At 42.1% G+C, this 15,596-nt stretch overlaps 1 protein-coding gene and 1 pseudogene across 5 annotated transcripts in view; both read right to left on the bottom strand.

The window, feature by feature from the left end:
• CD300E (CD300e molecule) overlaps window positions 1–15,596 on the bottom strand; it is a 54,014-nt gene that overhangs the window by 14,706 nt on the left and 23,712 nt on the right. The gene's annotated exons all lie outside the window — the stretch shown is intronic.
• LOC120600451 (uncharacterized) lies at window positions 2,906–3,023 on the bottom strand (annotated as a pseudogene).

Here is a 15,596-nt window from a genome sequence, read left to right as displayed (position 1 = left end):
TACGTAAAGTATACTACAATAAAGCTGATTTTTAAAACCAAGGGAATGAATGTCACAAATATCAGAGTAATGATGATCTCTAGTGGACGAGAGGGTGTGAACAGGAAGCAGATTTCTGGAACACTAGCCATGTTCTATTTCTTGACCTCATTCTATAAACATTGCCTTAAAATTATTTGATAATTTTATATATGATATATTTTACAATTAAGTGCATATATATGTATACATATTATGCAATATATTTTACAATTAAGTGCATATATATGTATACATATTATGCAATTAAATATACATATATATGCAATGGAGCAATGTCTATGAGATTTTGAGAGAAAAAAAATCAATGCCCAAGAATGTTATACCTCACAGAGAAAAAGAGGAAGACATTTTAAAAATGCAAGGGCTCCGAATGTACGCTATTCATGTATACTGTCTTTAAAAAAAAAAATGACTCGCAGTACTCCACCCAACGGTGAATTTATATTTGAGGAAGATGTGGTATAAAGGGAATAAGAGTGGAAAACTAAATCAGTTAAACTTTAAAACTTATGTCTAAATTATTATTAATGTGACTATAACATTTTACTTATGGAAAATGCTACAATTGATTCTTGGAAGGAGACACGCATATCTTTTTTTTAATTAATAAAAATAAGCTTCTGAGTCTCAAAGCCTACATCATCACAGATAGTTCTCGCTTTCTGTCAAGATTCTGGGGAAGGGCGTGGTGACTGGGTCAGTGTGTTCTGCTCAACCACTGAAGGGTACGGGCCCTTCTTCCTGGGCAGGACTCTGAGTGTAAGTGGGAAATCAAATATTCCCATTGACAGAGGAGTGGGCAGCTGGGCATGTGGGGATGAGAGCTGAAGCTTCTGGAAAGACCTAGAGCAATTTGGAGGAAGAGGAAATGGTAGAGCTGCAATAGCTGGAGGGGGCTAGACAGGCATCCTGGCAACAACAGCTGCTGTTCTTTCTTGAGCACAGAGCTTGGAGCTTGACCCGAATTATTTCTTAAGTTCACAACCAAGCTTTTAGGTGGGTGCCATTATCCTCATTGTACAGATGGAAAAACGGAGGCTCAGAGATGTCCTGAAACCAGACATCTTCTCATCAAGCTAGCAAATCTGTTTAGTTTGTTGTCCTTTGGGATTTGGGGGGAAAGCCAGTGGAAGAAGCAGGAAACCTGCTTATTAAGGAGACCAGGAGCTGCCCAGACCCATTCTGTCTGGGGCAGCATGAGGCTAGTAGGGCTCTGGCCTGCCCAGCCCCACCAGCAACTGCCAGAAGCACCAGGGACATGTATGTTTGGGGGAAGCGGCCAGAGGGCTTAGCGTCTGGAAGAACGAACAGGCTTATCCTATCACTGTCGGCCCCGCCACACTGGGGAGGAGGTGGAAGCTGGGCAGTCTAAAGATGAGCACAGACAACATCGTAAATCATTAGGGAGATGCAAATCTAAACCACGTGAGATACCACTTCACACCCACTGGGATGGCTAGAATCGAAATGTCAGATCAAAGCCTTGACGAGAACGTGGAGAAATCAGAGCACCCATACACTGCTCGTGGAAAACGGTGCAACCACTTTGGCAAGCAGTCTGGCAATTCCTCCGACGACAGAGTTACCACGTGATTCGGCAATTCCGCTCCTAGGCATATAGCCAAAAGAAAAGAAACCATGTGTCCACGCAAGAATGGGAACATAAATGTCTATAGCAACATTATTCATAACAGCCAAAAGATAGCAACCACCCAAATATTCATCAACAGACAAATGGATAAACAAAATGTGGCATCTGCATATGACAGAATATGATCCAGCTTTAAAAAGGAAAGAAATTCTGCCATATGCTACCACCTTGAGGATAAACCTTGAGGACATTACGCTAAGTGAAAGAAGCCAGTCACAAAAAGGCAATTACTGTATAATTCCATTTATATGAGGCACTTATATCAAAATCGTAAATCAAAAGGGAATCAAAATCGTGGAGCTAGAAAGCAGAACGGCGGTTGCCGGGGGCTGAGGGTAGATGAGAATGGAGAGCTATTGTGCAATTAGGGCAGAGTTTCAGTTTTCCGACGTGAACGGATTTACTGCCACTGACCTGTACACCTAGAAATCATGGCAAAGAGGGTAAATTTTGCGTGGATCTGTTACCACACAGAAAAAGAACTGTACGTTAGAAAAAGAGATGCACCTTGCAAAGAACGCTGTGACGAGAACGTGGAAGAGGAATTAAAAGATGTTTAAATGGAAACGGGAAGGCTTGGGAATCCCGTTGCAATTTTCCAATCAGTTAATGACTATCCCTGGTCTAGTGTGGAGGGGACAGTTGGGAGAGACGTGGGAGACTAAGCAATGTTGGATCACTGGGCATCTTTTGAACATAACTCATAATATGATTCCGTCTTGGGTTGAGGCTGGTGCAGTTCATCAAGCTGAAGACACAGAGGGAGATACAAGTGTTGGGGAAGAGATAGAGTTCAAGGGAAATTGGGTCCGAGATGCACACAGGGAAAACACCATGTAAAGGTGAAGGCAGAAGCCGAAAACACCAACGATTGCCACCAGGTGCCCCCAGGAGGAACCAACACTGCTGACACCTCTCTTGTGAGTTTATCCTACAAACATTAATAAACGCCCCTTGTACAAGGCCCAGAAGCAGGGGGGCAGGTACAAAAAAGGGAGACTGATTGATAAATACACAAACAACAGTAAAGGCAGATGTAGTAAGGGGGACCGCCGCCCCAGACAGCCTCCTGAATGAGGACATGGTCCCAGATGCCGAGCCATGCGGACAAAAAGGGAAGTCTTCTCTAGTCTGGGGTCCACGTTGGTTTGGTCAAGCAGAGTCCTAGAATCTTATACCAGAGTCCTCCCACACGATTAACCATTTGTTTTACACCTATAGCACCTGGTCTTCCTAGGTGGTCTCCATCCAAGCACTAACCAGGCCCGACGCTGCTTAGCTTCCGAGATCAGACGGGATCGGGCTCGTTCAGGGTGGCATCACCATTAACCATTTGAAGAGTGGCCCTGGTCCCAGTGCCTCTAGCACAATCATTAATAAACGCACTCAGCACAGGCCACAGGGATGGATGAGTCATCACTTCCTATTTTCCTCTCAGTCTCTTTGGGAAGGGCTCAGTACTGATGGTCAAAATTTGGCTCCTCCGAAAACTGGCGTGAGAGGCTGCTGCAGACAGAAAATAAATGTCTTTGCCCCATCTCCCCTCAGCAGCCTTTCTGAGGCTGGTTCACCCAGATCACAAAACAGCAGGCCCAGGAGCAGGGGCACCTTCAGCAGGCGCAGGGAGAAGAGACTGGTGAGCAGGCACCTGCGGGAGGGACGCTGGGACCAGTGCTGAGTGGCTTTTATGCTTCCCTCCTTTTCTTCCTCAGCCTCCATCCCTCAACCATATACGCTGTAAGGACTGGTCCACACAGAGCCACAGAGCAGGTCTACCAGGGGAGAAAGATGCTAAAAGCAGACCTTCAAACCAGGCAAGCTTCTTTTTCGAAGATGCTTTTTCTATCTTCTTTCTCTGCCAATTGAAGGCCACCGAGCAGCTGGGACTACTCCAGGTCCCAGGAGAAATGCTCTACAAGCCACTCATTGGATAATGACTTCCATTAGATTAGCTTGTTTGACTTTACCAAGCAATTCGGCGTCTTTTATCCAATTCTCTCCTCTTGATAACCCCGTGAGGCTCCAGGATAGAATGGCTTCTCAAAAATCATCACTTTCAAGCTTTTGATCTTCCCTGGAAAATCGTTTTAAAGTTGCTTTCCCACCTGCAATCTATCTCGGGGTCATTCACAGAAAATTCTCCAGTGAAAGTCTCTTCTCTGCTCTTTATATGGCCAAGAACATTTTCTTCTGCTGCTGTAATTCACTGGATAACTTATTTCAAGGTCAAAAGCGTGAAGGCTGTGGAAAGCAGACCAATTTTAATGTGCGTTGTTATATCCCACTTGCTTATCAAAGAATTACCAAGAGATTAAGCTCTGCTATGTACAACAAAGAGGCAACAAAGAAACGCCCGTGAAAATACATATTTTTACAGTGTGCTTCACTCAACTTCAGCAACAATTCAACCAACATTTACAAAGTGTCCACTCTGGGGCAGGCCCAGTACCAACAGTGGGGGAATACAAAGATGAACAGGGCAGCCCCCAGCCCCAGCAGGCAATCGATTATAACACAAGGTGATAAGAGCAATTCCAGAGGATGAGCGTGACACGCTGTGACTGGACAGGTCAGGGGAGGCTTCACAGAGGAGGTGATGCTGGAACCAGCTCTTAAGAGATGAAAAGATTTTTATAGCCAGAGCAATTGCTTAGAAGAAACCAGAAAAGAGAAGGTCAGAGCTAAATCAGATCATTGTGGCTGGAGCACAGGGTGTCCCCGGAGTGAGAGTGATAAAGTCACACAGGTTAGCATAGAAATGGATCATGGAGGGCCTCGGACTTTATGCTGAAGGTGACAAGCAGCCCCTGGGCGAAGGAGTGACTCGATCAGGGTGAGGCTTTTTAGAAAGAGACTTCTCCTGCAGGGCCATGTGAGATGAGCTGGAAAGAGGAGAGTCTGGTGATAAAAATTTGAATCATGAGAGTGGCTATGAGAATGGACCAAAAAAAAAAAGGAAAATTTGAGAGCTGTTAAGTAAAGTCAGAATTGGCAAGAGTTTCGATTCATTGGAGGTAAAGGATAAGGAGCCAAAAATGAACCTAGGGTGTCGAGTGTTAGTAAAGATGGGGCTGGGGTCACCGTGAGCTGAGTCAGGAAGCCTGGGAGGAGCTGGCTGGGGAGGAGATGAGAAGTGTGGTCTGGGGCATGGGGAGAAGTGTGGTCAGGGACAGTCGTGAGATCTCCAGGTTGAGGTCCAAGAGAGGGGGAAGGGAATGACGCTGACTGGAGAGTCCGACAGAGGGGCTCACGAGGCCCGTGGGACGGACGGGACAGCATCAGCAGAGAGGCCTTTCTAACTTAAGCCTGGGGTAGTGCCACCAGGCTGGTTGAGAGAATCTCTGCTGACCAAGAGGAGAAGGGGATGTTGGAGGACCTTGGCGTTTAAGGGGTTGGCTGAGGAAGAGGGTCAATGCAGAAAACCAAATTAAGTTTAGAAAAGTAGAAGAAGCCGAAGACATGCTATGGTGCAGTTTTCCAAAGGGAGCACCCAACAATGTCGATGGGAAAGACGGTTGGGAAAGCTGGCCTTCGGGTCCAGCAGGAGAACATTGCTGGAGATCCATATTGCCGGAGGTCAAGGTAACAGAGGAAAGATGAATATCAGAATGAAGTTTCCCTCTTATTTTCTTCCTTCTCACCACTGGGCTTCAGCTCCTCGGGCCCCTCAGCTCTGTCTTACACTTGGGACATCTTCTGTGTCAGTGACAGAGGTCGTTTGGTTTGTGTCTAGACAAGCCCCTTGCCCCAGTAATACAAACCCCACCTGGCAGCTGTGGAGGCTTGTACTAGATGGTGCTACCCCTTGTTCCTCCTCCCCTCTGCTTCCATCAACCCATCCTTGGACAACTTGAACCATGGGAAGCTGCCTCCATCCCCAACTCCCATGGCTTGACTTGTTCCCAGAGGAATCCAGCAGAAGAGGAACTCAGCAATACTGCGATGTGGGTGGCACATTCCCACACTCTAGTTTCTGATTGACTCCTGGAGCCCCTCACAAAGGAAGTGGCCAAATACCAAGGGGACTCGAGGCAAAGCTTTATGCCCGCAAGATGTCCCAGTGAAAGAAATTGAGCCACTCTAGATAGCTCCAGGCACATGTGCAAGCTCTACCAGCAGGTCCTAGTTTTCTAGTTGGTGAACCCCCTAGAAGAATACATACGAACACTCACAATCAGATACAAAGAACTTCCGCATATTCCCACCTACATTTACATGCACAGTCTACTAGCCAGGGAGAGAATAATGAAAACAAGCTTCTAATTAGGAATCACCAAAAACCACAGAAGATGTAACTCTTAAGAACAGCCAAACATTGCACAATTCCTTCTAAATTTAGCCTGCTATTTCGATTCTTCCAGTTTTCAGTTCCACAGGAGTTTCGATGTGAGCTCATGTATACGTGAGGGTGAGCATCCAGGAAAATGGAGATATGTAAGCAATGGTGACATGCAGCCATGAAAGCAGCTCAAGGCCTTCTGTGGTTGTTGATTGATGAGAAAGTTTTAAGTTAAAGAGTTCATTGTTTCCCTAAATCTATGGGCAAGGGTGGACTGATAGATCATTGGAACCGCATAGAGAGTCCAGAAATAGACTCACATATACATGATCAGTTGATTTTCAACCAAGACACCGAGGCAACTCAATGGAAAAGGAAAACTAATGCCAGAGGAAGTAAATACCCATGTGGGGGAAAAAAAAAATAAACCTTGACCTTTACTCACTACGTAGATGTGAATTAATTATGATTAATTAATTTTGAAATGATCACAGACCTAAATGCAAAAATGAGACCCATAAGGCAAAAAAGAAAAGGCATAGGAGAATATCTTTGCAAGCTTGAAGTAGGCAACTCTTTTCTCAGGACACAAAAAAGTACCACCGTAAATTACAGATTGAATTTCATCAAAATTAAATTTTTCTGTTCCGCAAGAGACATCATTTAGAAAATGAAGAGGCAGACCCAAGACATATGCAATACATGTGTCTCACCAGTGAGCCGTAGACGTTGGACATCTAGGATGCATAAAGAACTCTTAGAAGTTACCAATAAAAAGGCAAGCAACTCAATTTTTTAAAAAATAAGCCAAAGATTAAGGAAAATATATAAATAGCTAATAAACATATAAAAAGGTGTTCAATATCATTAGTCATCAGAGAAATGCAATTTAAAACCAAAATAAGAATGGTGTTGATGGCTGCACAAAAATGTGCATATACTTAATGCCACTGAACTGTATATTTTAAAATGGTTAAAATGGTAAATTTTATGTCATGTATATCTTACCACGATTTTTAAAAAATGGGTCCAGAAGAGATTATTTCTGTTCAAAAGGTCCTAATCTTCAGAAAAAATATTTGGCCGTACATATGTACAGACCCACCCTTGTCTTATCTTTCTTCCTGGCTAGTAGATCTTTTGTGTCATCACTAACTTTGATAATCTTATGTATTTTTTCACAGATAAGGTAGTAACATAAATACTAACAGAGAGATATTAATATAAATTTTAATAAAATTTTAAATATACCTACAAAAAAATCACAATGAGATGCCATTTCACAGCCACTAGAATGTCTAAAATCAAAAACTCAAGCCTCTGTGTCCTCATCCATAAAATGGAAGGATTCTTAACTCATCATTATAAAGTTCTGGTCTATGAACTCCTGCTTCATAAAACTAATGATGAAAGCAATCAATACCCCAAAGATGAGTCCCACAACTCGTCCCACACCATGATTTGTTCACTGTTTATTGGCGAAGTTCAATAGCCTCTTGACAGCACCAGGAAGCAAGGAACCTACAGCAAACATAGGAGGAAAGATAAGAATCAAGAGCTGCAATGTTGCTGAGCGTTTGCATGAGGACTTTCCCGGGGCTTTAAACACATTTCCCTTTCAACCCTCCCATCTGCCCTATGACGTTGACGTTGCCCCCATTTCACTTTATTTTCCTATACAGGACTGGATTTCAGGTGTATAGAACCCGATCTTTTTATCTTCTCCTCGTCTAACATCAGCTGCTTTTTCAGCTGGACATCAAAGTTTTGAGATTTTTCCAGGAAGCTAAAGGTCATTCCTCCTGACTGATGCGAACTCTTCTGGATCCCAGATTTTATCTTTCCCTATTAACACACATTTCTGACTAGCTGCCATCACAGTCCATGCTGAGGTGACCCTGAGTGGCTGTGGCCAAGAGCACTCCAGGACATTTCCCAGGAAGTAGCCTCAGTCTCTGATTATAGAAGAAGAAATGGAGGGCAAGTGTCTGCATGAGTTATAATGAGTGACAGGGCTGAGATTCAAATACTGGCCACCAGACTTCAGAACCCACATGCATCTCACCTTCAGGCACTGTCTCTGAGCCACAAGGCTGGAGATGACAGGATAAGGGTGTCTAACAACCAGGAATGAATCCAGAAAAGATAGTTGGGAATAACAACATGTTACTGTCTCCCCAGCAGAAAGTGACAGCCTATTACTGAGACAAGCAAAACACATAATAAAAAATACAAAATAAATAATAGATAGATGATAGATAGATAGATAGATAGATAGATAGATAGATAGATAGATAGATAAAACAGACCCAGCAGACTGGATCAGCTAGACACGGACAATCTTTGACAGTACCCATTCCCGGTGACTCTTTCTGTTTTCATCAAGCAATGTTTAGACTTGTCGTTTGGTCTCCTGGACAGGCCTTTCCAAACCTGGTATGTGAAAATAACCAATAATCATGGAAGGAATATTTCCCATTGCAAATCAGTAAATCAGAAGCCTTGCTTATAAATCAGTGTCTTGAGGGATGTGGATGTGGTGAAATACCCCCACCACTTCCGACAATAATTCCTCTGGTGTGAGAGTAAATCTTACCCCTTTTTCTCTAGCACAAGACCTGGGATTCAAAATTCAATAAAATTCAAATCAAAATTGAGTTCTCAACTGTCAAAGCCAAGTTCTGCCCCGAAGCATAGTGATGTCCACTGAACTGAGACGACCCACCAAGCCCAGACTGAGAACAAGTGACGCTTACTCGTCCTTGTCTATAACCTGCCACCACCACTTGAGGACCCTTCTCTGGGCCTGCCTCACCAGACGCAGGATGCTGTCCTCACCCCCACACCCACTTCCTCTGGTCCTTTCACTTCTCTCAATTGCCTCTGGCCTCAAGCTGTTGGGAAGAGTACCCGGCTGGGAGTCAAAACTCCTGAATTCTTGTCTCAGCTCTCACTTGCTGTATGACCTTGGGCAGGTGTCATAACCTCTGAGTGTCAGTTTTGTCACCTATAGAATGGAGTCAAAAAGTGTGTCTACCTTGCTTTACCTCCACCGCGAAGTCGTTTGAGAGCTAAAGGAGTTGATGAATAGAGAGTTCTTTGCAAATTGCAAAATGCTATATTATCTAAGAAGTCTTTGCTATTTTAACTTTCCCCTATTCTTGACATTTTTACTCATTTCTCCATTGATGCTTCTGCCCCCAGGCACCTGGAAGAGAGAGAAGGGTGACCACAAATAGGTTCGTGGTTCTGCCTACTGAGCTCATTTCCCGCCTCTACACAGCCCAGCAATTCTGGACTTTATCTGAACCCTGTGGAGCACAAGGACTATATTCTCTTCCCCCTGCTTTCATGTCTACCTCTCAGCTTTGTGGCTTCTACTCACAACCCCAACCATTGTTGTTCTTCTACCTTTATTAAAAAGAAGAAACTGAGAAGAAACACAGCAAATGTTTGACAAGCAAGTACGAGAAAGTTGTAGCATGGCAATCTCTTTCTGGTCTCAAAGCCTAGAAACCCCAACAGCCCTGTGGCCATGGAGAGGAAATCAGTGTGCCACAGGCCTTGGGAGCTGGTTGTAGGGTCTCCCTGGAGTGTTAAAAGAGAGCCTTGAACATGAATGTTGATCGCGGCCTTATTCATAATTGCAAAAACTTGGAGACAAAGAATTTGTCCTTCAGTAAGTGAATGGGTAAACAAGCTGTGGCACATCACGTGAAGGAATATTATTCAGTGCTAAAATAGAGCATCGTGGTGGCCTAAGACATACATCCTTTTTATATCCTCTTTTAACAGTTAAAAATCAGCATCCATCCATGAACAAGAGTGCCTCTGTGAGAGTTGTGGAATCCAGCACCTATACCAAGGGACCCAGGAGGAGTCTCACCGACCTATGCATTGGGCAATAGGCAGACAGACCTTGGTACTGGCTGCATAATCAGCAGGTACTGATGGATTGGCCCCAGCCCTCCTCAGCAGCAGTTAGAGAAACTGTGGAGAGTGCTAACTTGGGCAGATACCCACAGATGAGAGAGACTTTGTAGAAGTCCAGGTTTCTCAAGGAGAGAATTCAGCACTACATTGGCAGGGGGGTGGAACTACAAGTATAGGCCCAGTGGAGAAAGTAAAAGGAACTTTGCCAGCACCGCCCTGGCCCCCAAGGCAGCACAGAAGGGGGCCCAAGTGTTGAACCCACACTTCTCCTCATTCTGCAGCCAGATCCTTGTGCCCATTCTGTGTACAGTGGCTAGATCAAGCTCTGACAGAGAGGGAAGGAGTGTGCTCAGAAAACAGGCCAGGCTCTACAGAAAAGGAAAACCACAAACTGGAGCTGTAGCGCCACCTTCTGGAAAGCAAGAGAGCTCTCCAACAGCCAACCCCTTGGGAAATATACAAGCTTGAGAATTTTACCACAAGAGGGAGCAAAAAGCATGAGGCAGATGTATCTACACAAGGTTGGAGAAAGTCCCAGATATAAGCAGAACTGATGAAATATATCTCCCACCTGAAGCCAATTAGTAAATATTAGAGGAGGTGACTTACTTCAAATGCAAAAACAGCAATATGAAACAGCAATAAGGAACGCGAAGAATCCAAGAATCACGACATCACAAAAAATAATAATCCTCTGGTAACCAAATTCAAAGACATAAAACTCTGCAATCTACCCGATAAAGAATTCGAAATAGATGTTTGGAGGACTCAAAGAAGAAAACAGAAAAACGATTGAGCAAAAACAAGTCAACAATACATGAGCAAAATGAGATATTTAATAAGGAGATAAAAATCATGAAAAAGAGCCAAACGGAAATTCTGGAGCTGAAGAATTCCATAAATAAAATGTTTAAAAATGCAATAGAGGGCATCCATAACAGAATAAACCAAACGTAAGATAGAATCAGCGAGCTAAAAGATAAGAACTTTAAAATAATTTAGTCCAAGGAAAATTTTAAAAAAAGAAAAAAAAAAAGCAAAGAAAGCTGATGTGACTTATAGGGCATCATCAGAAGTACAAACATCAGAATAATTGAAACTGCAGAAGGAGAAGACAGAGAGAAGGGGGCAGAAAGTTAATTAATGAAAGAAAAGCTGAAGACTTCGCAAACCTGGGGAGAGACTGGAACATTCAAGTTCACAAAGCTAAAAGATCATCCCCATTATCTCAATGCTAAACAATCTTCTCCAACACACATTACAATAAAATTGTCAAAATTCAAAAACAAAGAGAGAATTCTAAAACAGCAAGAGGATAAAAGATCACAAGCCACAAAGGAACCCCCATTAAGCTATCAGTGGATTTCTTAGCAGAAACTCTATAGGCCAGAAGAGAGCAGAATGATATATTTAAAATGTTGAAAGAAAAAAATTGCCAGCCAAGAATACTCCATCTGGCAAAGTTATCCTTTGGAAATGACGGAGAAATTAAGACATTACCAGACACAAAAATTAATATAATATTGTATGTAACTGTAACTGAAAAATAAAAAATAAAAAGATATTACCAGGCAAAGAAAAGCTGAGGCAGCTCATCACCACTGCATCTGCCTTACAAGAAATTCTGAAAGGAGTTCTTCAAGTAGAATAAAAAGACACTAATTAGTAGCATGAAAACTTACAACAATATACAGTACACCAGTAAAGGTAAATATAGTGTTGTTAGATACTATAAATTTTAAAGAAAAAAGAGTATTAAAAATAACTATAACTACTATAATTTTTAACAAACATACAAGATAAAAACAGGTAGTGTGACATCAAATACATAAAAGGAGGGACAGAAAGGGTAAAGCTTTGGTTTGTGATCAGTTAAATTGCTTCCAGCTTAAAATGGACTGTTTTATCTACAAGATGTTTTATGAAAGCTCCAAGGTAACCACAAAGCATAAAACTCTAGTAGGTTCGCAAAAGATAAAGAGAGGAGAATTAGAGCATACCACCAGGGAAAATCACCAACTCACAAAGACAGGCAGAAAGAGAGGGGAAAAAATGAACAATGGAACTACAGGACAGCCAGAAAGCAGTTAGTGACATAGTATTAGTAAGTCGTTACATATCAATAATTACTCTAAATATAAATGGATTAAATTCTCCAATCAAAAGGCACAGAATGGATGGATGGATTAAAAATATAAAATAATAAAAACAAGACCCAACGATACACTGCTTACAAGAGATTCATTCCAGCTTTAAGAACATGTATAGGCTCCAAGTGAAGGGATGGAAAAGATATTCCATGCAAGCGAAAACCAAAAGAAAACAGAGGTAGGTATACTTATATCAGAAAAAATTGACGTTATGTTAAAAAATATAACAAGAGACAAAGAAGGTCATTATATAATGATAAAGGGTCAATTCATCAAGAAGATAGAACAATCGTAAATATATATGCACCCAACATCAGAGGACCTAAGTATAATAAGCAAACACTAAGAGATTTCAAGGGGGAAAAAGAAAACAATACGATAATAGTGGAGGACTCCAACACCCCGCTTTCAGCCTGGGTAGATCATTCAGACAGAAAATCAACAAGGAAACATTAGCCTTGAACCATACATTAGACCAAATGAAGCTAACGGATAGAATTAAAGCATTACATCCAACAGCAGCAGAGTATACAATCTTCTGAAGTGCACACAGAACATTCTCTAGGATAGATATATGTTAGGGTAACCTCCAGATAACCCCCGGCTTCGGTTAAGCCAGTTTCTAGATTAAATTTTATTTAAACAACAGGTTCTACAACTGAAAAAAATTTAGAATGTTAAATATTTTATACAAAGGTACTTATAGGTTGTATAAGTAAATGATAAAATAATAATAATAATAATAATAATAATAAAATGCACACCTGTGTGCCCCCCACTCAGCTTAAGAAAGAGATTTTCTTTTTTCCCCCTAATCTTTGTTTCCTGGTTGAAATACAATATATATTCACTATAGAAATTTTGCGAGATCCAGAAAACTGAGAAAATAAAAATCACCACAATCTCATTACCTTACTGTGAGTGTTCTGGTAACAATACTTCTCCGAATGTATATTATTTTCTGAAATTGAGATCTTATTATACAATTGTCCCCTTTTTTCATCAAGACCATTTTCCTTGGACCAGCTGATTTCTTAGTATCCTTCCACTTCCAAGAAGATGATCCTCAATTACGCTTATTTTTGAATTGAGAGTTGTTTTTCCAAAAAGAAGTAGAGTGGGTATTGATAGAGGAAATCTTTCTTGTCTGGCTTCTACCTGAAACATAAACTAAATTAAGAGGCTAATAAAGTGCATCCTGTTATGTCTGGCACAGGGAAGTATCTGGAGACTAAATGTTGATTGATGACTGTGTCTTATGAGGCTGAGAGCATCTCTGGAGATAAGTGTGTAAACAAATTCAGGGCTTTCGTGATAAACAAAAATGCCCGAGAATCCTTCTCTATAGCCCGAGCCAAGTTCTGGGTCCAGGGTCAATTCTCAACACATACCAAGAGCGCTTGTTTCCTGTGCCTCATCATTGCATCTTTATTTAATCATTATTTATCCAGAGGATAAGGCACAGTTTGGGGTGTTTTGAGGGAGGCAACGAAGAAGCTGGCATATGTGCATTGCTCTCAAGGAGTTAACCATCTAGTGGGGGAGGTGACACATGACTCTATACCATGTAGAAGCCCCTTCATAGCCTAGCTCCCTGCACAAAGTGGGTGTTTAAGAGCACCCTATTACACAGTGGTAGGAAAAGCCAGAATTTTCCCACTGGAAGGATCTCTGAGTGGAAAAAGACCTCAGTGATAGTGCTAACTCTTACTTTTACTAGGTATCTATCAAATGGGACCAATAATACGTGTCTCCTTTGAAATAAATGTTAAGAGAAGTAAAAATGATAATGAACATGGACTATAAAGGTGTTACAAATATAAAATGTATTGTAAATATCCTTCTTACCCTACTCCAAATCTAATTTGAGAAATGAGGAAACTTAGACTCAAAAAAATGACATGTCTTGCCCAGTAAAGTAGAGGCAAAGTAAAGACTGGAACTCTGGCCTCTCAACCCCAAGTCCAGAGTGAAACATTGGGTGTGCTTGCTAAGAGTAGTAGATGATCCTTGGCTCCTTCCTAACCCATCCCAGACTCAGGTGTTTCTTCTTTCCACTGTTTCCTGTGAATCTTGCTCACGGCCCTTTGGACGGGAATAAAAACCAGAATAAAATCTCAAAGCAGGGTCAGGGAGTGCTCCCATAAAAGCATTGGGATTCTGGGTCTCCCATCACCTCCCTGGCTTCTAACCCCTCACTGCAGATTCTGCTCTACCTGACCCCTTTGACTATAAGCACTCTACTTGGAGGGAGGGGGCGGGGGACGGGGGCGGGGGCGCTGCTGTCAGCACACACCTTCCTGACCAGGGTCCACATTCAGCTGCAGCTGTGCTGCTGGGAAGCTCATTCCCCAAAATAGAGATTCATGCCAAAAGTATAAATGGCCATAACTTGGTGATGAGACTACACCTAGCTATAAGGGAGGCTGGGAAATGTGATGTTTAACCTCCCAGCCACGTACCCAGCTGGAACTTCTGTTGCTGTGAAACAAAGAGCAGATATTTGGGGGTTAACTAGCAATCTTTTCCATATTTGCATTCTGCTGAGAAATACTGTCTGTTCTTCTTCAAAATAGTACGGAGAGGGAAACAACAGCTATCCTCCTATTTCTGTCAAGATTATTGTTTTTGCTTTGGATTGACAGGTTCTTATTGCATTTCAATGAATGAACGGATTAATGAATGAAAGAAAGAAAGTGAACTGTTCATGAACAAATGATGAATGTGTCAGAACTCAATTATTTTGATTATCCCAACTCTGTGCAGTCTGAGGTCCAATTTTTTTAAAAATTTAGGTTAATAGACTAATAAATGACTTGACATCCTTGAATTATCATTGCTTGGAATGAGGGATTGAATCTCCAGTTCCCAGTTTTGATGTTCAGTTATGTGCCTTGAGGAGAAAATTACAAAGAGTACCTTCTGCCTCTTCTGGAAAATACCTAAAATTGAATCCACTAATCTCTGCAAGCAGGTGGCCAGCTAGATCAGAAGGCCAGCCTGGGGGAGGGTCATGGCCAAATGCAGCATGATTTTAGCAAAGAAAGGTCCTCAAAAATATTATGCCTCCCACACAGTGAGGCACACATGCACCCACACACCCATGTGCACACACCTGCTGCTGACTATGGAAAAAGAATCATTTTTTTAGTATTCAGGCAGATATGAAGCTTAAAAAACAAATCCATTCCTAAAAGATGATATGGGCACTTAAAATCATAGTAAGAGGAAAATGGTTGCTATCTTCTCTTACTAAAAGAATATTTCATCTGTGGAAAGAGGGCTAAGTGACACAAGGGAAAAGATAAAGCAGAAAGGGTGGCTGAGAGAAGTACAGATAAACTTCACTGGCTCTATTGTTTTGTTTGGGCTTCCCATCTCCTTGGGACTGCTGAACTTAGTTTCTCCAATAACCAACACAGCTTCTGAGACCCTGTTGGGGACAAATGTCCACGAGGAGGAGACAGCGAGTTGCAAAGAGCTTTGACCTCAGTAGAGGAGGCTTCCTGCTTAGTTTGTCCCTTGGTCTGCAGCTGCTGGC

Source organism: Pteropus medius, unplaced genomic scaffold (assembly GCF_902729225.1).
Source record: "Pteropus medius unplaced genomic scaffold, Ma_sr-lr_union100, whole genome shotgun sequence".
Lineage (NCBI taxonomy): Eukaryota > Metazoa > Chordata > Mammalia > Chiroptera > Pteropodidae > Pteropus > Pteropus medius.
Note: the sequence above shows the minus strand (reverse complement) of the source record. Positions and strands in the feature narration are given on the sequence as shown.